Genomic DNA, 26,615 nt, shown 5'->3' on the forward strand with positions numbered 1-26,615 from the left:
TATTCGGGTCTCTTTGTTCAAAACCTTTTTGTTAACTTTTTTGACATCAAACTTCCCAGATCGTTTATACAAAATTTGAAAGCATTCTCCGAATTATTGCTGTCGGTTGCCAGGGCGTGTGATTTAAAATACAAGACGTTTCGATCGATGCAAAGTGTTTTTAATACAAAATACATGTACAAGTTTTATAATGATTCCAATGGCCTTCAAATGCTTTGAGAAGTGTTTTTGAAGACATCCATATTTTCGAAAAGAATTGAAGTAAATTCCAAACGAGAAAAAATTTGGCGTAACGAAAATACGTTACAGAAGTGACTTACCACTCGGTGATATTATATACTGCAACAAAATATTCAATACAGATAGGCAATGAAAGACATACTGTAAATTCAGGATTTAGTGTTCTGTCGATATCGTTTATAGCTTTCACTGATGTTGCCTCGAATTTTAGGATAGTTAGGTTTACAATTATGCATGGAGGCAGAATAGCACAGATTACGAAAATAACAGTTTCTTAATTGTTTCAATGCAGCATGTCCAGATGAATAAAACTCATTTCGGGTGAAAGACATTTTTCAGTTCCGAAGATAAGGAAAGGCAGCAAGCAAGTGGAAGATTCATGGTTCGGATTCTGTTGAGAGCACAAAGTGTCTTAAGCGTTTTTCCTTAAACCATAAAATTCAATTCAACGACAATATCACAAAATAAACGTGGTTTTCCCCGTGTGTAACGTGCATACGAGCCAGTTTTCCTTAGAAAGTCCTCCACGAAGGCATTCCTCCCCTTAGGCAGATAGCCCTCGAGGCTTTGCCATAATCACACACACACACTAATTAATTAAGGTTTGTAATCAATATGTAAAACATTAAATGATTTATTGTGTATACGCTTATATTGTATACAACATGTAAGTAATAAATTGGAACCACGAAACATGAAAATGCTCTTTTTAAATTATTTTGTGATGTTGCTATTGAATTGAATTTTATGGTTTACGTGCGAAGAACATGATATTTAAGAAATAAAGATAACACACAAAACACCGTTATACCACGAAGGCAAGCAGAAAGGATGGAGAAAATGTCTTATAAACTTTAAATGAAAATAATAATAATAATAATAATAATAATTTGCAGCAGTGAGAAATACTATATCGGGAGGGGGGATTAGAGGACCTTTTTAATTTTTTTAAATTAAAGTCCCCATTTTTGTAAACTTTTCCATATGCTTAAGGCTATTTTGTTGAAAGAATCGAAACTCGAAAACTTCAGCTTCACTCCGAAAGCAAATTGACACAATTTTTACAGAAGAATACAACAGAAATGGGATACTGAAATTCAACCACTGAAAACTGGGACTTCAGCTCTCCGAAGGAATCTAAAATCCTTTCTTGGATCTGCTATTAACTGAATATCTGCGCATTTAAAGATTCCTGTTAAAACACACAGATGAAAACACCTTATTAATCTGCAAATATTAATGGAATTCAAGGTCCAATATGCCTTTTAATCGCCAGGAATTTTAAACAAAAGTCATATGTATTCTCTAACGAGATACAGTTTCGACCGAGACTAGCAAGTCCTTAAGGACGATGCTTCAGATAACTTTTGAAGGGCGCAAAGTGAAAGAGCTTTTGAGAGAAATAATATTAAAGTAATCCTTGGGAAAAGTTTGCAAATTCCCCATATGCTGAGAGCTGACTTCGACGAATTAGATTCACGTAGACTAACATTCCAATCACATTGCTGTGTATAACGCTGCTAATAACTGCACTACTTAACCTCACTTTCACTTTTGCCATTTTCGAAATTAGCCAGGAAGTTTTCATAATTAAAAGACGCGCTCCGTAATGAAGCCACATATTACTCAGACGCGCTCGTTCTGTTGAAGGAGAGCTACTCATGCGTAAGTGCTCCTGTACTCACTTTTGCATTCTAGAGCAACAAAGTGAACGAAGAGAACCAAAATAAATAATTACATTATGGAGAAGTATTTGGAAAGACTATTTGAAATAAAATTTGGATTTAAGTTTGCCTTAATAACATACAAGGTTATTATTTCAAATTAACCAGTCATTTATAATTTCAGACTCTACTATGACTTCTCCTTTCCGTTTCCTCACCAGAAATGTAAACGAGTTCCCGAGTATTTAAGCTTATTTTCCAGTAGCCTTATGATTAAGATTAACTTCCTACTTAAACAGACCCGCATGCCAATAAACTAACACAACTTTCCGATCATTAGCGATTATTGTTGACATGACCCAAAATGGATAAAACAGGAGAGCCAAGAAGGATAACTCAAAATTGTTAGTAAAACTTAATAATGACTGTCACAAACTATAGCAATTTTTTCTTGCCTGAAGGTAAAATTATTTGCTGAATAATAATTATACGAAAAGTGGCGATTACGTACATTCGAAATTTAGGATGCAATTTATTTTTGCATCCTAAATTTTTATATAACACTTGATTTTTGCAAAGTTTCTACACTGTTTATTAAGATTTATATGAAAAATGGCAATTACAAATTTTTAGTTTAGATTAATTTTGCTAAATTACTATTAAACTGTTTTGTAAATAAACAAGTAATATATATTTTTTTTAAAGTCAATTCATTCCTACTTAGGTCAACAAAGAAAAATTTTTTTAAAAAATTGTTTTTTAATTTGTGAAAAAACTGTATCATCATCAAGTGTCATCCACTACATGTTTGATCTATGATTAATGAAATTATTATCTAATCAATTAAAATTATCTAAAAATAGTGAAATTATGTATGTGAAATTGTAGTAGGGTTTAAAAAAAAAAATAATGTAACAGTAAAATATAAAGAACCGAAGCTTTGCCGGATAAGAATATAGCGGCAAGTCCATTTAACATTGAGTAAATGTCTATCTCGATAAACTTGCGAGATATCACCAAGCTGGCGATCGTTTTCGAGACTAATTTTTCTCGCCAAATTTGCCGACAAACATCCAAATGTCGACAAACTTGGAGATGATCTGGTAACATTTTGGTCCGATCCCTGTGTAACTGTAATGGGTATTGTAATTGAAAAACTATAATTTATACTATATGCAACTATAACTATATCCAGCCTTTAGATGTAACTTTGACTGCATATGTCTTCCAATAATTTCGTGGAATGGAATTTGCTAGAGGTTTCTTGGCGGCCGGACGGAAAACTATATAAGACCGAAACTATGTACTCTCAGTTGCTGTTTAGTTCGGCGTGAGTTTGGAGTATTGAGATATCTCCGTGTTAGCTTCGCTCTTTAGATGCACTTTGCATTGCATTGTGTTTAACGCTCTTTCTAGTTTGAAGAGTAACTGCTTATTGTACTCCCTGATACTGAGAAGAGCTGTGCGAATATTTCTGTCAAAAGTTCCAGAACTGTGAAGTGTTTCTTTTGGGAAAATAAATTTTATCAAGCTATCATCGCTTCTGCGTACATTCAATCCATTACGAACCCGTATGTTTACAACAATATTAAAGCGATGTTTCCTCAATTCTAATTATGGGGCATAAGTTACATAAAAGATACCTTGGAGAACCACTTGAGTGTTTGTAACTCGAGATACTGCCCCCCCCCCTCTTTAACGTGGCTGTCGTTAACTGAATATACTACTAAATTTTCCGGTAATTTCTGGATTTAATCTTTAAAATCTTTCTGAAATATTTTTCAAACTTTCATAAAGCTGTTTTATCAATTTTATGGCAAGAAACTGAGATAACGATATCGAATATTTGATTCTTTTTCACAGAATATCTCGAAATCGACGATTTCTATCTCTCATATATTCAATACATAGATATGATTTTTTGCTCTATCTGCCCTTAAAGATACAAATTATGTGTTTTCAAGGATACTCGTGGTATTTTATTCTTATTTTCTGTTTCTAGTTTTAAATACAAAACTTATAGTTAGTTTTTATTTACCAGTTATCGTTCCAACAAAAACGAAAAGAAGTTTAAAAAAAAAAAACATATTCAAAACACGTGAAGGTAAATATTAAAACTTCCTTATACGTTTGATGAAAAGTTTAAGCATGCATTTGCTCTAAACTACCGAAATTTTTATGTAGTTATATATTTTAAAGTTAAAAGAAAATTCTGTAGAAAATTATAAATGGGAGGAAAGAAAATTGATCCACTTTTGCAGAATACCGTATGATTTTTTTTTTATCCTGATATTTCTTGTGTAAAGTTAATACACAATTGCTTACTTCTGAAGATAAGAAAGTGATGCTTTATTTTTTTAAATGTAGACCTTTCCTATTCTAAACAGCGGATAAATTTTTTCATTATTTATTGCATAATTTATATTGCTATGAAAGCCCAGCTGCGGTAAGATAGCTTCACCGCAAAGCGGGGTTAGGGTTGCCAGAAAGCGTCAGGGAAAAGCAGGGTTGCGATATTTGGCGCTAAATCGCCCATTTAGCGATAAAATTGGCGCTATGCCACAGACGAAGCAAGAACATTCTAGAACGTATTTTTAGCGGTTTCCTCAAGAATGTTCTCAAAAGTAAGTTAAGAGCTATATATATCCTGCCTGCACGCGGATTAGAAGAGTATCTACACTAACTCATTAGTGTAGCAGTGACTTCAGAGATTAACCTGAGAACCATCGACCGAATCGGGAGCTGTATTTTAGTGCTTTGCCGTGAAGCTTTCTTTAGTGCTGGTTGTTGTTGATTGATACTGTGTTGTTGATTGTTTATGCGTGTTTAACGTAGTTTTTCGACAATTGTAAACGTACGAGTATCTTTGGAACTCTCCTGTGTAATACTGGCAAATAAATTGTGTTTTGAATCTTCATCAAGTGTTATCATCAATTACTCCAAATCCACAAACCCATACAACGCAGCAATATTCAGAAGAGTCTATGGAAGGGATTCAGCAAATAACAAAGAATGCTTTTTGTGGAAAATCTGTAAGATCTATTAGTTTTTCATATTACGGTCAGTCACATTACTCATGGAAAATTACCATTTAAAGCAAATGTATTCATTACGAAATGAAAAGATTTGGTTTCATTTGACATGGATGAAATCACTGACGCTCAGAATATGGGCACAAAAGAGAAAACATCATTCCTGATTAATAAAAACAATTGCTATCGGAATCAATGCACCTCTGCCAACCAGCTACAAGTTTTGCCCATCAACGATCTAACAGCAAAATCCCTGAACAGTATTAGTTCGACCCAGGTTCAAATCCCACAGGCTTCATGGGACAGGTTTGTAATCTTCATGAAGTGTTTGTAGTATTCCTCATACGTAACATGAATACAAGCAGTTTCTTTTAAGAAATCCTCCACGACGGCGTCCCGTCGTCTTGCAGGCAACTAGCTCTTGCGTGCTTCGCCATAATCCAGAAAGTATAATCCTAATCAAATACAAGGTTGTTTATGCTATAACGATTTTCCATCCCAAATACTTTGTTGTAAGACGAGAAACATTATTTTGAACTACGAAAAGTAACATTTTACTTTCACCGAAGATACAATACACTTTTATAAGTAACATTTTGTTTGTAAGTTCGCTTCGCTGACAGTTCTATGCCCCGCTACTGGTAAGTTTTACACAAATCAGGGACACTTTTCTCAAAAAGAGTGCACTGTGTGTGTTGTAGAGGGAAAGGATTCTTGCCAGCCAGAGATCCGGCATAGGTGCCAGACTTGAGAGATTTGCATTTGCGAAAAGTTACCTGCTTAATTCAACCCTTGAGTACTAACGTGACAAATATGTCCCACTAAAAATTAAAAAAGGAGAAGGAGAGAATCAAAATTCATTCAGGAGAAGGAGAGAAAGGAGAATCTCCTGCATGTTGGGGATCATCTTCGAGTAGCTGAAAAATCAAGATGCCGCTGTGCTCGTTGTACACAAATGAACATAGAGAAAAGAAAAAATATGAGTTGCCCAATGTGTAATGCTGGGTTATGCAAAGAATCCTTTACCCTGTACCACACGATGTAAAATCTATTTAATATAATAGTCTTTCAGAATAATAACGTAAGTGGGCTTATAAGTAAGTCAATAGCTATGTGTAGGACATATATATCCCACCAATAATTACGGCCGGGGACATAGTATGTGCCCCAGCCTTTGGCTTGAAAACTGTTCTAAAAAAAAAAAATAAATAAATAAATAAATAAAAAATCTGAAATTTTTCAGATTTTAAATTACGTCCAAAGGGGCGTTTTTTTAACGTTTTGAGTGTTACCTTTATTTATTAAATACCATGTTCTTTGCACTTAAACCATAAAATTCAGTTCAAGAGCAATATCACAAAATAATGTTAAATTAAGCATATCTTTAGAATTTCCGATATACACAGTCTCGCGACCTGGAGATAAAAGTATTTTTTTTCTATATAACGTTGCCATTTCTCGCTTTTAAAGCATTGAGTTTGTAAATCAAAAATTCGTTAAAGTTTTACAAAATATAAAATCTATAATAAAACAAATTCCAAATTTGGGATTTCAGATGCCCATATTCGCAGTAGGATTTCGTCATTCAAAATTCGATGGCTCTATGTACCATTGTTTTATCACAATGCGAGAAATAGACAATCATTTATGCAGATTTTTCATTATTTAATTTCTTCAAATATAATGCAGGACTCTAACATTTTGTGGCAACAGTTTGAAAAGTGAACCGACGTTTATGAGTCCGACGCAAAATGCCAAAACGAAAGCAATAGTCCTTCGGGACTGAAATCCCTTTGGACTAAAAAAAAAAAAAAAAAAAAAAACCCTTATTTTATTTATGACATAGTTTGTTCACTTGGATAGAAAAGGGATATATATATATATATATTTTTAATTCGTAGTCAAAAGGTGTTCGAACTTTTCATAGTATAGAAGGGCGCTGTTGCGCCAAAGGAATTCTTCTGTGTTTTTACAATACGTAACTGTGGTTCGCCGTTGTGATATCGCTGTATTACTGTGATATATTTTGGTGTTTTCATTAAATATAAATGAAAGATATCGTCATGTATTTTTGTATCCAAATCAAGATCAAATTTACCACTGATGTAAACTCGTCGAAACAAAATTAGCGTTCGAACAAAAATCGTCAAGTGTTATTACTCGCCTCACGAACTTCGCATTCGTATCGTTAATCGCTTCGTAATAAAGCACTCGAGGGCTTTTCGTCTAAGGATTGGAAAGTATCTTGTTTACTTAATTCCGGGGGGAGGGAATATACATCTCGCTCACATTTGCATTGCTTAGATAGTTGTAAAATTTCTTTACATTGGCAAATAAATACCATATAATTTATTACGCCGGATAATGATTACAGGCCGAAGATTTTGTAATAAAATAACACGCCGAAAAATGATCATTTGAGAAGTCAGATAACAAGAATCAGCGTTATATTTGTAAATTTTGCAGGACTAGTTTCGATGGTTGTGTAGTTAAACCATCAAAACTAATCCTGAAATATTTACAAATATAATGCTGATTCTTTTGTTGTTTGATTTCTCCAATAAGTACTACATCTTACGGGGAAAAGGACATCACAGAAAAACGAAAAAACGAAAAGGAAAAGATGAATTATTCTGTTTTAACAATTGAATAATCACTTTCCTTTTTTGTTCCTTATTCTGGTATAACAGATAACAAAAAGTAACAGATTATCATACCACAAAAAAAGGAGATAAATGCAGCAGTCAAGGTCAGACATACATAAAACTCCCATTTTAGTAGTCTGGCAGAGATTCAAATGCATCTTTTTTTTTTTTCTTTCTTTTTTTTTTTTTAACTATCCGATCAATAATGATTTTGTTCGAACAATTTTCTGCATTGATCTTCGAGAATGCTAAAAAGGAAAAGACATTTAATGTTATTAGCTATCTGGATTTTCATGATAAATATTTATAATGCAGAGAATGTTACGAGAACAGAAAAATGGAGCGAGTTTTTCATTCAGAAAATTCGAGCAATGTTTTTGGTATTCAAATATCACAATAGCTGCCAAACTAAAACAAATTGAAAATAGCATGTGATTACTGACTATAATCAGAAACTGGAAAACAAGTGACTCAAACAATTTGATTATATTAATGAGGCTATTAAGTGGTTCCTCCATTAACAGATCCTTAAATTTAACATTTAAAAGAACTTGTGAGATTCCTTTATTGTTAATCAACCAACTACTTTATGTTTAGGATCTGTACTGTCACTTCTCCCTTTTAGTTTTCCCGCCAGAATGCAAATTTAGTTCGCATGTATTTAAGGTTAGGGTTCTGAGATCGTATAAGACAAAACGTATTACGCCTCTGGAGGCCACATTCCTAAGTTGATAGTTGTTATTTACTAGGTTCCTAGGTATCAAGTGATAGCTAAAAAAAGGGGGGAAAGAGCTGATGATAATGAGTGAATTCAAAATCAATTCAGGATCGGCAAAAATGGATATTTCTGTTGAAGTAAGATACCGGAAATTTTTTTTTGCGTTTACAATATTTCCTTTAGTTTGTACAAGGAAATAAAAGTGCAAAGTTAAATAATTTTCGTAGTTAAAAAATTATCTTAGAAAGAACCAAACTGAAAACAAAACTGCTGTTCCGAATTAAGACGAAAAGTTATTGTGAGAAAACCCCAATACAAACAATAGAAAACTATTACACAAAACTGTAATCAATGTCTATTATCGTCGTTTGGATGCAGAATATATTTAGAATTTGATCAATTAACGTTTGACTACCGAACAAATATGGGATTATTATCAGGGTAAATTTATCAAAATATTAGTGATATATTTCATTCTCTCCCTTTCCTTTGACTGCAAAACTCTCTGAGTTTAATTTGTTATGCCAGCCGTCCAGAAGGTACAGAGGTTAGTGGAGCCGACTGCGAAGGGCCCGGGTTCGAAGTCCGCAGAAGGCATGGATGTAAACTGTATGTCCCTCATAAGAGGTAACGGTGGCCGTATAAGTACCTCCGTAATAAAATGACCACCACTTCTGACGGCGAAAGTCTACAAATGACTAATGCCCGCCATTAAAAAAAATGTTATGCCACTATGCAAGATCATATATGCACAACTAGAAGTCAGTGCAGAAGATATATATGAAACATAGTTGCAGTAGCGTAAATAAGGGTATGCAAAGAATGCCGTCGCATAGGGGCCCGAAGGCTTAGGGGGGCCTTGAATGTTCTGCTGAACTACATTCAAATGATTAAATTTAAAAGAAGACGCATTCTTTTATAAATACTATGACCAAGGGCAAGGTACCCCCACAAAAGTTGAATTCATACCCGACATATACCAAAATGTTGGGTATCATATTTCAACGGAAATATCCATTTTGACCGTTCCCAAATGCATTTGAACGGTCTTTTTTCGTGACGGCTGTACCTACGGCTCTTCCTGTAAAAAAAAAAAGGATTATAAAATAAGTTTAAAATGGATTCAAAAGGGATTTTCCTCGTGACATCCGTACGTTCGCATATACGTACATACGTATGTACATACGTATGTATATACGTACATACGTATGTACGTATATGCGAACGTACAGATGTCACGAGTACACAGAGAGATAGAGATATATATCTCGCATAACTCAAAGACGATTAGCCGTAGAGCGTTGAAATTTCGTATATGGGAGTGCTATAATAGCTAGTTGTGCATTTCACTTTTTATTGCAGTTGGCAGAATATGTTTCCACCCTCTTACCCGACCTTTACTTTCGCCGTCGTTGGTCGTAGCCATAGCTTTCCATTCAGAAGTCTCCCAGGGCGAAAAATGTTTTGGCAATGTCGAATTTAAAAAAAAGAAAAAAAAGAAAAAGAAAACATAATTTTTGACATATAACCAAATTTAAATTTTCCTCCGGTCTTATATTTGGGAAAGTGTTATACTCATGGAAGAAAAAGAAAAAAAAAAAAAAAAAAAATACAAGAAGTTTGACTTCTGTGCAACAAAAACTGACTGGGATATTTAGTTCAAAATTTAAAATTTTTCATGTCATTTTCTTCTTGCCTTCAGAGGTCAGTTCATTAAATTACCTTCATTCAAGGAAGTAAGTTTCGATGAAGCGCAGCAGAAAATGTGTATAATTTGATTTAAGTTATGTGGTGTCCATATAAGATTTTTTAATTATTTTCTGATCATCATCAAAATCATCATTAAAATTTTGGCTCCTGGAATCATCGTTTTGGTGAGGGGGAGAATACTGTAAATTTAATAGGGGGCCCCAAAATTTTTTTGCATAGGGGCCCAAAAGTTCTAGTTACGCCACTGAATAGTTGAAGCCGAAAACTATTTGGAAAACAAGTATACTTGAACGATTCGAAAAATAAAAAGAATAACCAAACTGCAAAGCAACAACTCATTTTAGCATCTAAACCGTTACGTCTGAAATTCCGACATATTCACTCTGGTTGCAAGTATCCAATCCATTAACAGATCATCATCCATCATCATTAGGCATATACGTATATCCTGTTTCGGCTTCAAGAGAATCCATCCATCATTTTACTGCAAAAATACCCCTGTTTCTTCTGACGAATACCGAAGAGCTTCCCTTGGAAAATCGCACTACTTCGTTCTCTCCGCATATTACTTCCATCTTTTACATTTTCCAAAGAACTTGTCTTAAACAGAATTCAAAACCAAGATTTCTTATTCTCTGGAAGGTCAAATTAAGAAGACAAGCAAAATGGGTGGCTGGGTTCACTTTAATACAGAAATACACGAGGGCTAACTGCCAAAGGGAGAAAAAGTCCACGTTACATATGGATTAAACCACGAAATCCGCACACAGCTATGAGTCGTGAATGAAATCCACAGACGTAATAGCGTTTAGTGGTTTTAAGTTAGTCAGCCACTGGGACTTTCCTTTATACGAGTGGACTGACCTCTAAACTCTTATCACGCATAATTCAGACTATCAGTTATTTCATGGGTACTATCTTGCTTAGAATAAAGTATGACATCACGACATATCAGAATTTATATCAAAATATTTTAAGACCAGAGGAGACTGAACTTCCTATTTGAAAGAAAAGGCTTATACAGCGGCTGTTTGCATACTTTTAAGATGATTTTGCTTTAATGTAAAAGAAAAAAAGAAAAGAAAGAACATCTGAAAGGTTTCAGATTTTAAAGTACGTCCCAAGGGACGCTTTTTTAACACTTTGTGTGCTACCTTTATTTATTAAATATCATGTTCTTCACACTTAAACCAAAAGCAATATCGCAAAATAATTTTAAATTGAGAATATCTTTAGAATTTCCGATACACAGTCTCGCGCGCTGGAGATAAAAATGCTTTTTTCTGTACAACGCTGCCATTGCTCGCTTTGAAATCGCTGAGTTTGTTAATCAAAAAGTCGTTAAAGTTTTACAAAATATGAAATCGATAATAAAACAAATTCTAAATTTCAAATTTGTGCTTCCAGATGCCCATATTTGCAGTAGGATTACGTTATTCAAAATTGTATGGCTCTAGATGCCGTTTTTTTTATCACAATGCGAGAAACATACATACATTTATGCAGATTATTGATTATTTAATTTCTTCAAGTATAATACAGGGCCGATAATATTTGGTGGCAATAGTTTGAAAAGTGAAACGGACATTCAGAGTACTTCGAAACAAAATCGCAAAACGAAACCAATAGTCCCTTAGGGACAAAGCGCCTTTAGACTAATAATTTGTAATAAAAATTGAATAAGATGTAAAGAGATAAAAAAATTAATAAATGAAGTTAAATTTGACACAGTTAGTTAAATAATAAATTAAGGTTTTATCACAAGGCGAGAAACATACATACATTTATGCAGATTCTTCTTTATTTAATTTCTTTAAAGATAATACAGGGCGATAATATTTAGCGGCAACAATCTAGAAAGTGAATCGAATTTTTTTTTTTTTTTTTTTTTTTTTTAGTGAAGCAACGCAAAATGTCAAAACGAAAATAATTGCCCATTTGGACTTGCATTTTACTGATTTACATATTGTGACGTCGTGGATGCTTCAGTGGTAACGGAATTAACACTGGTATTGGTGATGCATCACTTTTTATTCACAGCACATACCACAGATACAACATTTAATTAATACATTTAGAAAACTTTAGTAGATATCCGAGCTGGTGACACGATCAGAGACGTTAACGAAGTTGCTACTCGTCATCACTGGACGAATTAAGTCTCCACACCTCAGCTCGCTGGCGGAGCTTCCCAAACTCTTTCCGACAGGCGTCTGACAGAAATCTCGTCTCTTTACACATGCGCATTACTCAGTTAGGTCGGTGCCATTCACAGTTCTTTAAAATAAGTATTAAAAATGAATTATAGTTCTCGTCGTGTGAGGAGTCTGCTAACGAAGTTCTCTCTAGTCGAGAGCATCATAGGTCTTTCTAATAGAGAGTTCAGAAGCATTCTTTATAATATAAACCGATTGATTTTTTTTTTTAACTGCAACTGTATTTTTTTAAAGTATAAATTATTCTCTGCTACTTGATAGTTTTGTTTTAATGCAAAATCTCGCTTTTAAAGAAAAAAGCAATGAATGGTAGGCTATGTTTGTGTTCTTTCCGATGAAAAATTATTCGTATGTACTTATTTAAAAACGTTGTACCACAGTTTTTCCATACCTAAAGCTATGATATCATATATACGATTTTGTTATTAACAAAAAGAATAAAAAATCAAAATTTAGCTTCAAGTGGAAAAATTGTACCAACTACATATCCAGCGAGAAAAACGGAATGTTTTGAAAGTTTCAAAGGTAAGATATTGATTGTTAACAGAAAATCTGCCACCTCAAAGGACAGTTGCAGAAATCATTAACATGCTCAGTGTCGGCTGTAAACAAAGTGATTAATGCTGATTTGAATCTTAAAAAGGGGAAAAAACATAATGTGCATCGTTTTTCTCCACGACACATCGGCGAACGCAGAATGTGCTGCAGAATCCTTTAGGAGAAACATTTATCCGGACAAAAACGAAAAAATGTTGTCACAATAGATGAATGTTCCGTATATTTAAATGACTGCAATAAAAAGAGATCCATTTATTATCATCAAAAAGAGAAGAATATCTGAAAACATGGTTTACAGAATCAAAAGAAAGTTTTTCTAAGGGATTTATGATTGTTGCTGGTTTTTCATATAAAGGGAAATCAAAAATAAGGAGAGTGAAGAAAAATATTACGATCAACTCCACATATTATCAAAAACATATTTTATACCGAATTCTCAAACACAAAATATCTTCTCTTAACACACAGTGAGATGAATCACTAGAACTGCATCACGACAAACAAGCAGCGACAAGTCGAAATTTACAGTTAATTTCCTGAGAAAAATGTAACAAGAAACGGGTATCAAGGCCATACCCTTCACTCATATCCTTACTAAATCTCCTGATCTATCACGAATGTATTTTTGCGCTTTTGGACTTTAATTAAGCGAGATGTCCAAACGTCAACCTACAAACTCTTTGGACTCTGGAAAGCTGATCGAGATCAATGGGATAATAAAACCTCTTCTGATACTACCAAAGGGCTTTATTTATTGTCTTGGAAATTACAGAGTATAAAAATAGTAAAGATAAGGGTTACCAAATATAACATTTAAAACATAAAAATTTTAGGTAAAATATTTCTGTAATTGCAATGAAAATCGAAAAAAAAAAAAAAAAAGTGTGCGAACAGCTTTAGTATTTGTATTCAAAATACATTTGGTAAACTTTCCATTTAGCAAGTTTTGGTGTGGTGTGGTGTGGTGGTGTATTTAATTATGGCAAAGCACACTAGGGCTATCTGCCTAAGAGGAGGGATGCCTTTCGTGGAGGACTTTCTAAGGGAAACTGGCTCGTATACACGTTACACATGGGGAAACCACGAAAAACACCCATGCAGCCAGCCCGTTCGCGGGATTCGAACCTCGGACCGAACTACCAGTGTTCAGCGACTTTACCGCTCGGCCGCCCCAGCAAGTTTTGGAGCAACAGCCAAGCGCAACTTTCTGCGCTCCAAAATTATTTGTAAAGATGATCAACGCACATTCCAGTAACCAAAATAGGTTAAAAGGCAGGAATCACAAAGTTTATTATCTGCGTCATCCAGCTGTCTGACAAGTGGTAAAATAACTTAGTATCATAACTGTTTGATGTACTGCTCCAAATGTTTCGTGCAACAAAGATTTAAAAACGTTCCCGCCAGATGAAACCGAAAATGAAATGAGTTTTGAAAATTACTGGGGATGGGGGGAAGCAGAATCTGAAAACAATATGGTCACGATTATGAACCAAGGTTTGGTCCTCCTTGCCTTCGCTCATTCCAAGTCTTTGAACCAATTATATAGTAAAAAATCTAATCTGGACATCACATGACTTCCTTGTACGGCCTATTAAATTATACATATTTTCTGCTGCATTTCATTTAAACTTATTTCCTCGAATTTCATTAGAGATAGATTTCTCATTCAATCAATTCAAACTAAAGAATCTCAAAACTACAAATGATAGAAATCAGTTCAGAGAGTTGATTCTATCGATCCCACTGCTTGTTCAATTTTTTCCCGCTCCTCGCTCCAACCTCGATAACTGGTCCGATATCACTGTCCGTTCGATTCTTCCGCTCTTAGCTGCATCCTCCCTAACCGCTCTTGATTCACCTCTCGTTCCATATCTTTTTCATTAAGGTTATCAGGTTCAATGTTCCTTCTAACCTTCTTCGGAAACATGCAAGGACCTGACTCGGAACAGAGAGCTTACTAAAGCTAAGTTCAAAACTGTGGGAAGTAAACAGGATGCACAAGAAGGGTATACAAAACCCTTTATTTTTCTCTATTTACAATGACTTCCGTACTTCGGAATACACCGACCCGCTACTTGGGGTCAAAACGTAAAAGTATAAAAATAAAACTAAACTCTAATTTAACTTTAGAAATAATAAACGTGGAAGATTGGCCTTATAATAACAGGAAGCGTATGTAGTACAGAGAACTGTGAACACTACAATACGTTTAAATTTATCAAGAGGATTAAAACCCCTGGCCTGGAAGGCAACAAGCAACTGCGTAAAACTTCTAAGGTAAGCGGCCTGCTTCGACTCACTGCTTCCTCTCTCTCGCTTGGCAAAAAGCCACAACTTAAATACTTGGCGTTCGCCAGAGAAACTTTGCATAAAAACCTTAACGCTTATAATTCTGGCCGGAAGTAGAAAATAAGAAGTGATAGTAAAGATTTAAAATAAAATAAACGTTAGTAAAACTTAAGATCCTTACAAGGTTACTGTTGATATGCAACGACTCATAAAAAAGATCCGATTTATTTCAACGAGGAAGCGGTTCCGATCCGATGCAATAAAAATGCGGTGTTGCCCTTTCTACATACATCATGAATCGCTATTCCAGTATGGAAATTATACTGAGTTTACTCTAATATACGCCGGTATATTAGAGTAAACTTCCAATATACCGGCGTTTATTGAAACGAACGGGTTGAAAACAGCATTTACAGGTTGTAAATGAGATAGATTAAAAAAGCATGTGTACACGTACCCTGAGTTAGGAGACTAATTATTTCCTTAATGGAATCGACTGACAAATACCACATTCGAACATCCCTGACATTTTGAATCAATATTCTTGATTCAAACAACTTCTTTCATATGGATGCAAAATATGTTCCACGTGCGAAATCGGAAACAGATATTGATTTACATCAGCCTCTGCTTTCGGTTTGTTACTGCGGACGAAAGCAGCTACCAAATACTTTCTTTTCTACTGAATACAAATTCATACCCACACATTCCACAAACGAATATCACAATAAGTTCACAAAGAACTCTCTTAATTAATATTTAAGATAACCCAGACGACTTGCATATAATTTATTCTAATTAAAAATTAAAATTTGTACGTAGGAAGGGGAACAAAATTTCGCATGCTAATATATTTTCAAAAAATTCTTTAACAATGATCGGAAGCATAAATCGATAAATAAATAAGTAATAAAAAAGAAAGAAAATATGAAAAGATTCCGATTTTAATGCAGCACCAGAGGGTTTGTTAAAGTTTTTTATGAGCTCGTTCAGCTGATATTCATTTAAATGCTCTCAGACTCACTCCCGCTGGCACAACGTTTTTTTGTGCGTTTCTAACTTTATTAAACATCACTTCCTTCGCACTTATGCCTATACAATTCAACAACAAAATCATAATTTTTTTTTAGAATTCCCAATATGGTGTTAAATGCTGCTGTACATTTTTCAAGCCTGAAGAGCTATTATGCTTGAAGCTCACTATTGAATCGAATCCCTTTTGTTGTCATTTTCCTTTTTCAAATAACTACCTGCTGGCGCCTAAGACAATTATTATAAAACAGAAAAATTATACAATGTTTTAAATCAGTTAGTGTAATTTTACAGGTCCATTGGGTAATAAAAGATATAAAGAACTGCCTTTATTTTCTTTAAATCTGTTAGTTGTTAACATCCAGATTAAATTTAAAAGAAAAAAGTAAATATCTTACGCTTCGCCAGATGGCAACAAACAGGTGCAAGGAAGTTAAAAATATTTTATGTTAAAAAAAAAAAGTGTTAGATGTTGCTACATACTTTTTATAGACAAATATATATGTGATAGTTTGGCAGTCGGGCATTGCTTGGCTGAGTGGAATACAGCAGAAATGATGACACAGAAGGATTTCACTTTTTACTATTCTATACATTTATTCCAATTTTCACCGCAGATCATTTTTACTTTAGATGAAATTCTCCAAATTACATATTCAACAGTGATTTACACTAAATACGATTAAATTTAGACTTTCTGCATCATAACTATTCTAACAAAGGAAAAGATGGGTTAAGCAACAGCGAAGTGTTGTACAGCCAGAGGAGGGAAGCAATCTGATGCAAAATGGCGCGACTTCGTTATTTATAGAAGCGGTTACGTAATAGGCTCGAATGTTTTCCAAAGGGTGGCTTTGCAAATGCGGTCAAGAGCAAGAGACTGACATTAATTACGGAAGGGGAAAGTACACGGCTGTGTCAGGGATCATAAGGGGAGATATATTTTAAAAAAAAAGTGTTTTTAGGTCTCATTCAGTATCAGTGCAGTCTAGTTTGCGTTATTTTATTCATAGGTCTCAAATTAAAAACAATTTAATGTTTATATGTGATTAGAAAATTAACCAAAAAGCAGCGACCACAACGTAATTGAAAAATAGTCCTTAGACGTGAAAAGGTTGAAGGCTATTTGGGTTAAGACTTTATTTTCTCAGATACTTCGCATACATGGAACATAGCATTCGAAATGAAAAACTCAATAAATACTACAAATTCATTCATGTAACAAATATCTGTCTTTCTACTTCTACTTAAAAAAAAAGATGTTATTTGCATTACAGTTTATAGTTCAATAATATATTTTCATTGTACGAAATTGCATTCATTCGAAGAATTCAATTTGTATTTTCCTCTGTATAAAAACTGAATGTAGAGAAGTTAGATGTTTAAACGACCCCCACATTTTCTCAAGACCACGAGCAAGATTATCCCCTCCTTTTCAGCCCCCCGTGAAAGAAATGGGTTCTAAATTTACGACCTGACCGCATATAGGGTGATTTCCTGGAAAGTACTGGTCTAAGGGGAAGATCGTTAATTGCAGAAACTTAATTAAAGGTTGCTGGTTCGCATAAGCAAAGCCGTCCTATTTTACATATTTTACAGACACACACACACATATATATATAAATGTTTGCTATATTACTTTGTAGAGTCATTAGGTTACTTGGAAGCAGAAAAGATGAAAAATATGCAACCGCCTTCGCCGGGAATCGAACCACGGACCTCTGGAACACCGGCCCTGCGTGCTACCGTTACACCACGAAGGCACGCTACGGAAGTGGGAGAAATACCTTATAACTTCTTCAAAGATAATACATGGTGATAAAATTTATTGGCAGCATCTTTTTATTGGAGTTGCCATATATTTTTTTTATATCCGCAATATTTTTCTTTGAAAAGAACACATTGGCGATAACACTTGAAAAGTGACAAATAAATGATGTTTATGACTAAACCACCTCTGGTGCTAAAAAAAAAAAATATCACGATAATTTTTCAGGTGTTAAAAAAATTACCTGTGACAACATGGTATTTCGTGGAAGCTTTAAAGTTTTTTCTACCTTCTGGATAAAAATATATATAACAATTATACAGACATTGTAAAAAAACTCAGATGGAATTGTTTACGAGGAAAGCTTATAAAACGCCTTTCCACTGAAACTTCAAATTTCGGAAAAATTCATGATTACTAGGACTTTTCACCAATTCCATTAATAGACAGACATAAAACTATCCACTCAGGAAATAAAGTCCACTCAGGACTTATGTGACTTAACTAACAATATAATAGTAAACCGAGAGCAAAATTTCGCCAGGAAGTCTGACGAAAATGAGCAACGAATATGCGTTCCCAGAAAATGTTCTTTATCATGTATATATAGCGGCGAAGGAGATATTCAAAACGGAAAATGAGAATGAGAACCATAACACGTGATGGATGTGGGCGCATCAGTCACGATTACAGTAGCTCAATGCTGGGAAGAAGCTCTCAATTGTTAATTTATTTACGGATGGCACGAACAATGCCGGCTTCGTACAGCGGAAATGGACGACTGGACGGCGGATGACTGCTTTTACGTCACATAAACGATGTCATAAAACGACAATTCAGTTGTCTCGCTCCGTGAAAGAAACATGCCCATAAAAAATCCAGAAGTCCCAATGAATACTTAACCGAGGACAACATTAAAAATTAAAGGCAGGAAATCTTGCAACGCATGTCAATTATCACCATCTAACTATAAATGGCAAAAGTTTTGCAGTTCCCGAGCTCTAATTAATTACCTGGAAGCTGCTAGAATTAAGGATTACGCTAAACAAAAACTATCTGAAGAATTACATTATGTAATTCTTAATAATTAAGCGTAATTTGCCATTTAAAAGCAATATTCTTTATTAACAAGAAGTAAAGTCTTCTTTTCCAACGAGAGTTCTTTTTAGAATTTCAAAGTATGCTCCTCCACTTAGTCTGAGTTTGGTAAAGGCAAGATAAATCACATAAAAATTTGCAATAGTAATAATGTCATATTCCTCCAGGTACAAGTGGGCGGCGCACGTGAATTTCCCATTGGTTGTATAGGTATAGTAACCCCTTACTAAATGTGCGGCTCCGCCCCAATTTTGATGGAGAGCGCCAGGGAGGACGGATCTGAAAGTCTCTCAAACCTCTTTTTCTATTAACTAACCGCTCGAAAAGCCATTTGACTTTTCAGCTGCCCCCATGCTAGACAGACGTTTAAAAACATCAATGCCTTCTGTGGGATTCGATGCCGGGACCAGCGATACGGAAACCTATATCGCAAACCACTATATCAGTCAGAAACCGGGACATCAAAATTTCACCATTGCTCTTACAGGTACGGTCTTAGAGCACTACCTGTGCCACTCCTCCCCGATTTTGATGGAGGAGGATTTGAAGGAATCGTATTCTTCTTTCTATAGCAGCACCAAGCCAGTATTTTAAGTGTCCCTAAGCCGGTAAACATTATACTTTTACAAACAGCACATACCTTTTTCAGGATAACCCCGGAAAACTGTATTACAAAGAAAAACTGTTTATATGGCTGAAATATATCTATCTGTACATGGTTATAAAACATAATACTTCTGTCGGCTGGCTATAATTTCTATAATTATCATATTAAAAAAAAAGAGATTTGAAACATTTCAAGAGACAGTTCCAATCATTCCTCATCAAGCAAATGTAACTCGTAAAACAGTCTATAACATAACACCCTGCAGAGATTATACCCCTCGTAACAGCGCTCAGAGAGAATTAATAAAATCATGTTTGTCATCGGTGATTCTGAAAATACGTCAAATAATAGTTGCGCTTAGCCTGTTAATTAAGTGGGTGTTGCCTATGCAACGTAGAGGAAAGAAAAATTTTTTTTAGCCCAGTAGTAGGATAGGTTTTTAGAATTTAGAAGCATAATATACTGGGCTATTCTGGGTGTAAATTTTCGAATGATAGTTAAAAATCCTCCAACCCGTCAAGAATTTCGCTAAGCAAGCCAAATTCCTCAAATTGCCATGAGAAAGAGCTCCTGTCTTGATTTTGATGCTAATATATGTATATATTTGAATACATGTATTACCTTATTTTTATACCTAGATTTACGTATTTTTCTTGCATTCCTTTAATTTCTTGCACAAATTTCAAGATGCATATATATATATAGTTCCTTAAAAACGTCACAAAACATATATTCAAGGCCGTGTATACACTAGTGTGCAAAAATTAAGGACGAGACGGTTTTTTCAATATAACTTTATACAAAAGCTTTCCAAATCAACACATTTAATACCGTAAGATCCCCAATACGTAAGGACATGAGTAATGTAAGCAACACTTACTAAAAGAGAAATCAGAGGGATAAAAAGAAGCTTTATTGAAAAAGTAGCATGGAGCGCAATGCGACTGAAGGCCGAAACATCCCTGTGATGGGTGTCCAGCAAGAAACATCCGGTCTTTAATAGGGTATACGATCTCCCCTGACTGCTAGGCAGGTTTCACAGCGTCTGCCCATGCTGAGAATGAGGGTGTCAATGAGTTGTTGAGGCATTGCTGCCCATTCGTCTTGCAGCGCCAATCGAAGCTCCGGAATCGTTACTGGTGGTAAGGTACGAGCTGCCAAGCGTCTGCCTAAAAAATCCCATACATGTTCGATGGGATTGAGGTCCGGAGATCGTGCCGGCCAATCCATACGTTCAATATCCTCACTCCTAAGAGCTGTTCGGCAGCTACTGTGCGATGACATGGTGTATTGTCGTCCATGAAAAGGAACTGCGGACCCATAGCGCCTCTAAAAAGACGCACATATGGAAGAAGAATCTCGTTACAATAACGGGTCCCGTTGACTGAACCTGCGTCGAAGATGTGAAGGTCTGTACGACTACCAAGCATGATGCCTCCCCAAACGAGAACACCGCCACCTCCATACCTGTCCCTTTCAATGATGTTCGAGGGATGAACATCATTGAACATCTTCCCCGCTCTCTCCAGATGAGTACGCGATGAGAATCGCTACTCAGACTGAATCTGCTCTCATCTGTAAAGAGTACTCGTCCCAATTCATTGTCTCTCCAATTCCGGTGTTCCCGGCACCACAGAGAACGCCTTCTCCGATGGGCAGGCGTTAGAGGTACACACCGTACAGGGCGTCGTGCAAACAGACCGCCACCGTGTAGTCTTCTGGCCACGGTAAAACGCGATATCGGTCGTCCAGTCGCCTGTGTCGTGTGTCTAGCGATTTCTCCCGCTGTCTGCCGCCTGTTTCTTCTGGCCTGTAAGGCAATATACCGGTCATCTGCGGGTGTGGTTCATCGTGGACGACCACTACTAAACCCCCGGATAGCCGTTCGTGTAGTTTGAAGTTGTCTCCAAAGTCGTGAAACGATGCGGTGAGCAATTCCGAACTCTGCAGCCACACTTGTCACACTGCGGCCTTCCTCCAACTTCCCAATGATTCGACCTCGGGTAAAAGCATCCAGATGTCGTCCAACCGATTGATTATTCGCCATTTCTCGCTGAGGCAGCAACTCGGTGTGATTTTAACTGTTATACGGCGTGCAATCTCTTAAATCCCAGAAATACTGATCTTACACCGACAACATGTTTTATACTACTCAGACACTCCCCCATTACGTCTACCTGCATATCCGCGCATGTGCTACCGTACATCACCTTACTTAATCTCCTGATTGGTCTTTCTGTCCGCTCTGCCTCTTCGTTCAGCTGATATGCTAATTTTTCGACTTCGTCCTTAATTTTTGCACACCAGTGTATACGGCTTTCCAGGAGAGAGGGTTAAGGCGAATATTAATCAAATATGACCGCATGTAATTATTATACTGGCGTTTTATGCTTCACGTGTATCCCCTAGAAAGGTGAATAAAACTGGTGACCCTTTTATACGAGTAGATAAAATAATACAGTAATGGGAATAAAATAAAGCATTGATAAGTTTACAAAGATAAAACTTAATATTGATAAACTGCATATAAAAATGAACAAAAAAATGAAATAAGCATTTAACAGATCTAATAAACTTACCCATAACGCTCATTAAACAGATCACTCATTGCTCAATAACAATGACGAGTGCAAAAAATCCCCAACTGACAAAAGTATGTTAAATCCATACAGCGACCACTATGATATCGATATAACGAGCTTTTTAAGTTTTATTAGGGTATTTGAATATGGCAAAGCACACGATGGCTATCTGAATATAGGGATACCTTCGTGGAAAATTTTCAAAGGGAAATTAGATCGTACTCAGGTTAATCTTTTGAGGCCGGGGCTTTGGTAGCAGTAAAAGCTACCAAAGGACGGGGAATCTTGAACGAATACTTTCCCCCATTTAAGAAATTACCTCCTATTTTCAAAAAAGATTCTTGTGTGTAGTTTAATGGATTCTCAGAGGGGTGCATCTATGTCGCAAAAGGAAGACCTTTGAAAGAGATAAGCGGTTAAAACTCCAGGGACGTCAGATTTGACATTTCACCCCACTTTTCAGCCTGGAAAATGGGGGAAAAGGACATGGCCACTTAAGTGGACAACCCCGTCTTTTCAAAGAGAGGACTCTATGGCCGTTATAATGGCCATCTCGTCTTCAAAAGGTTAAACGTAAGGAAACATAAAAAAGGCCATGCAACCAGCCCGTTCCTCGAACACAGGACAAACAGCGGTCTGTCTTTACCCACTCGGTCACTGGTGAAGGCCTTTTTACTTTACGACGCATGGGATATTACGCGCGAAGACGCATGAAACCCATATTGGTATTACAGGCAATGAGAGGGCCGACATGCTGGCTAAAGAGGCTGGTACGGGTAATTCTAGGAATGCGTTCGATATTCAAGAATAATAATAATAATAAAAAAAAAAAAAAAAAATCTGTTATTGGTAAAATCAAGGATTTCTATCATCATTGCCGGAAAGAGAAATGGAACATTTCGGAAAAAAGGAAGATCATGTGTTGAACTTTGAATTTCTAAAAATATGAGAATGATATTTAATTTTGATTACAATCAAATAATTATTGGGCAATACCTGAAAAGATTTAATTTGCAAAATTATAGTCTTTGTAGTACTGAAGGCAATGCAAGACATTTCAAGACTGCGTATTATTGCGACATGTTAGGGAAAAACATGGTAAGATAAAGGAATTCTACTGCCGCAACAAACAGTTTAGATTTGCAAAGGATTTGAGAAGAACAATACTGGGAATTTTGGTTTGATGTTTTTAAATGTATTTTTGTTTTAATTTTTTGTTTTAACCTTTTAAATGTATTTTTGTTTGTCTGTGCTGTGTGTGCTGCTTTAACCACGAGGTCGATTATTATCCGCCAGGAGGGTTGCAGTACACTCGTATATTACATTACGACAAATACGAACGGTTAAGCCATTTTACTTGGCAATTTCAGGCAGGGAAGGCGCCGAGGATTGGCACATGCGTACAGACATAAACTATAGCACCACGCTCCGTTTCACAGTTCTTTGATATTAATCAGTAGCAAAATTGCTAACTTAGTTATCTGAATTTTTGACTTCAAGAGGTTTTTATTTTTTATCCTAAACATTTTAGTTTGCCACAGATTGAGAATTTTCCCTATGAAGAAACTAGTTTTTTCAAGTGGACAACGGTTTCTATAAAAGCTCACAAATTAAGAATCTGCAATAAAATGAAAGTATATTTCTGCGGTATCACTGAAAATGCAAGGAAACTGTCAAATCTGTTAAACCGCTAAACTCTTCTAATATAAAGCAGAAATTTAACCAAACAGAATTATATTTCTAGAGTTATGCTTTTATCGGTTATCATTTTGGACTATGCAATTCAAACTCAGTTCACTCAGCTAAGGAAGATGCAGCAGCGGAAATATTTTTTCTCTTCTAAAGATAAGGCAAAGTGGACTTTCTTGTCCTATAACTCTCCTAACGGTGCAAATTTTGAGTTTCTGGAAAACAGGAATCTTGCCGAAACTCATCTTTCGGATCGATAGTACCAAATGGAACTCCTGGCAGACTGCCCGAATCCAAGCTGCGAAAGGGGAAATAAGAGGAGCTAGAAAGAAGGCACCCCCCTTCAAAGCAAAAGTGATGTCCTCGTGCGTCCTTTGTCTTCAAGCGTGTACTTGTCAACCGAGCATCTTGAAAGGTGGAGAAGACACCATTTCCTAAATTAAATGGATCTGCTCCACATAATCCGAGATAAATTTTAGGTTCGATTGAAGTGAGGCATGTGTTGGCTTTAACATTAATTTTTTAATACTGAGAAGGGAAGTAAGATTTAAAATCTCGTTCTCAGGGCGATGAATGCACGTTGATTCTGGTGCTGGGGTGGGGATATCTTCTTAACAAGGACAGTTCACCAACTTTGTAACTTTCTGTCCAGTAGTTCTATCACTCTATCCTTCTCTTTCTCTTTTTAGCTCAAAATAGTTATAAGTGACGAAACACGATTCTGATTCGATTCGCTGTAAACGCGTTGTTTCATTTTTCATTCGAGTCTATTGCCAATCGGCAAAATGTAAGATATTTATCCTCCGGAGTCGTTATGGATTTCTATATTTAAGCTATTTAAAAATAAGGGATTCAGTTAAGAATGTTATTATTATTATTATTATTATTATTATTTACTTTTTAATTTGATTGATTTAAATAAAAATGCATTTAGTTCATGATACATCTAATTAAAAACCTTCAATACTTTTAGAAAATTACGTTACATACCTTTTCATTTTTCATATATACAGAAGATATATAACATTCTCGTACTAATCTAAATGTCTATCCACCTAGCATCGTAAAATGCTTTGCCATTCTATTTTTGCCATCTCTATTGATAAACATAAACTTTTAAAGAGCAACTTAGCTCCCCTCCTTTTTTTAAGTGACCCAAACGCACGAACAAAATTAAAACCTCTTTAGATGTAAGACTTCAAATGTTTTCAATATAAAGGTTCATAGAATTTTTACATTCAAGAATTTCAAAATTTTTTCGAAACAAGAATTTTCAAAAGGAAAGATACAAAGATTGGGTTTCGGCTAGAATCTACATCTAGGAACCTTTTATTCATGATCCGTTAGCCTACTCGTATCTCCTGAGGACAGCCTGTATACGTCTTGTTTAAGGATAGAATTTGGAAGTAAGGCCTTTATAACGTAATTTCTTAGCATTAGGACTTTAAATCATTAACTTTATTGATTGTGCCGTAAAGAAGAATATATTCCAATCCAATGCAGCGAGGACAGAAGTAATTCCCGCCCCTTTTGTTAGTTAGGTATTAATGTTAAGAGCTGAACTACAACTGGGATTTGAACGCAAAGCCTTCCAAATGCTGCGGTTGTCTTTTCTAGCAGCTGCTAGCAGCATGGAACAGACTCAGATATTTTCCACCTGATGATGAAACTCAGAACAAGGACCTAGATAATGTAAACCATAGATAGTATTTCTCTAATTTGATTGGGTGCATCCTTCACGAGGAGAACAAAAACCATCATAACTTTCTTAGATCTACTATTGTTTTTCAAAAATATACAAACTTTTAAAATTAGACATTCCAATTCCATCAATTAGATATTCCTCCAAAAATACCTGCAGGAACCAAAAATACCAATTGCAGAGGGGGGGGATAGAAGACGAAAAAAATCTAAAAACTTTCAGATTTCATATTACGTCCAAAAATTTTTTCTTCCCCCCCCCGTTTTGTGTGTTACCTGTACTTAATAAATATCAAGTTCTTCGCACTTAAACCATAAAATTAAATTCAACAACAATATCATAAAATATTTAAAAAGAGCATATCTTTAGAATTTCCGATACACAGTCTTGAGTGCTGGAGATAAAAATGTTTTCTCCTCCCCCACCCGTACAGTGTTGCCATTGCTCACTATGAAATAGTGGCGTTTGTTAATAAAAAATTTGTTAAAGTTTTACAAAATATAAAATGGATAATAAAATTAATTCAAAAGTCCAAATTAGGGCTTCCAAATGCCCATATTCCAGTGGAGGAGTACGTTATTCAAAATTAGATGTATCTAGGTACCGTTGTTTTTTCACAATGCGAGAAACATACACACATTCATACAGATTCTTCATTATTATGATTTTTTGCAAGTTTATTATATACTTGCTTGCTGACCTTAGTTTCGAGGGGATCATCAAGATTACTACGAACTAAACGTAAGGGCAACGTATGATAAGCAAGGCGTCATAAAGCAAATGAGCAACGTATGATAAGGGCCTCTTTAGTATCCCAAATCGCTAGAATTTAAAAAAAAGCAATTCAAAAAAGGTATGTTAGAACTAAATGTAAGGGCAACGTATGACAAGGGCTTCTTTAGTATCCCCAAATCAGTTTTGGGTTAAGTGTTTATATGGTATTTGCTTCCTCCTTCCAGCATGCCTTCGTGGTGTAACGGTACCACTCATGGCACTAATTCCAGAGGTTCAAAGTTAGAGTCCCCGCGAGGCCAATGAACACATTTTTCACCTCTCCTGCTTTAA

General features: G+C 35.5%; 1 protein-coding gene across 10 annotated transcripts in view; it reads right to left on the minus strand.

Moving 5' to 3' along the window:
- The window catches only part of Orp8 (Oxysterol-binding protein-related protein 8), a 298,051-nt gene that overhangs the window by 157,374 nt on the left and 114,062 nt on the right, over positions 1-26,615 (minus strand). The window lies entirely within an intron of this gene.

Source organism: Stegodyphus dumicola, chromosome 2 (assembly GCF_044657685.1).
Source record: "Stegodyphus dumicola isolate Sdum_Otavi_A_Nest chromosome 2, ASM4465768v1".
Classification (NCBI taxonomy): domain Eukaryota; kingdom Metazoa; phylum Arthropoda; class Arachnida; order Araneae; family Eresidae; genus Stegodyphus; species Stegodyphus dumicola.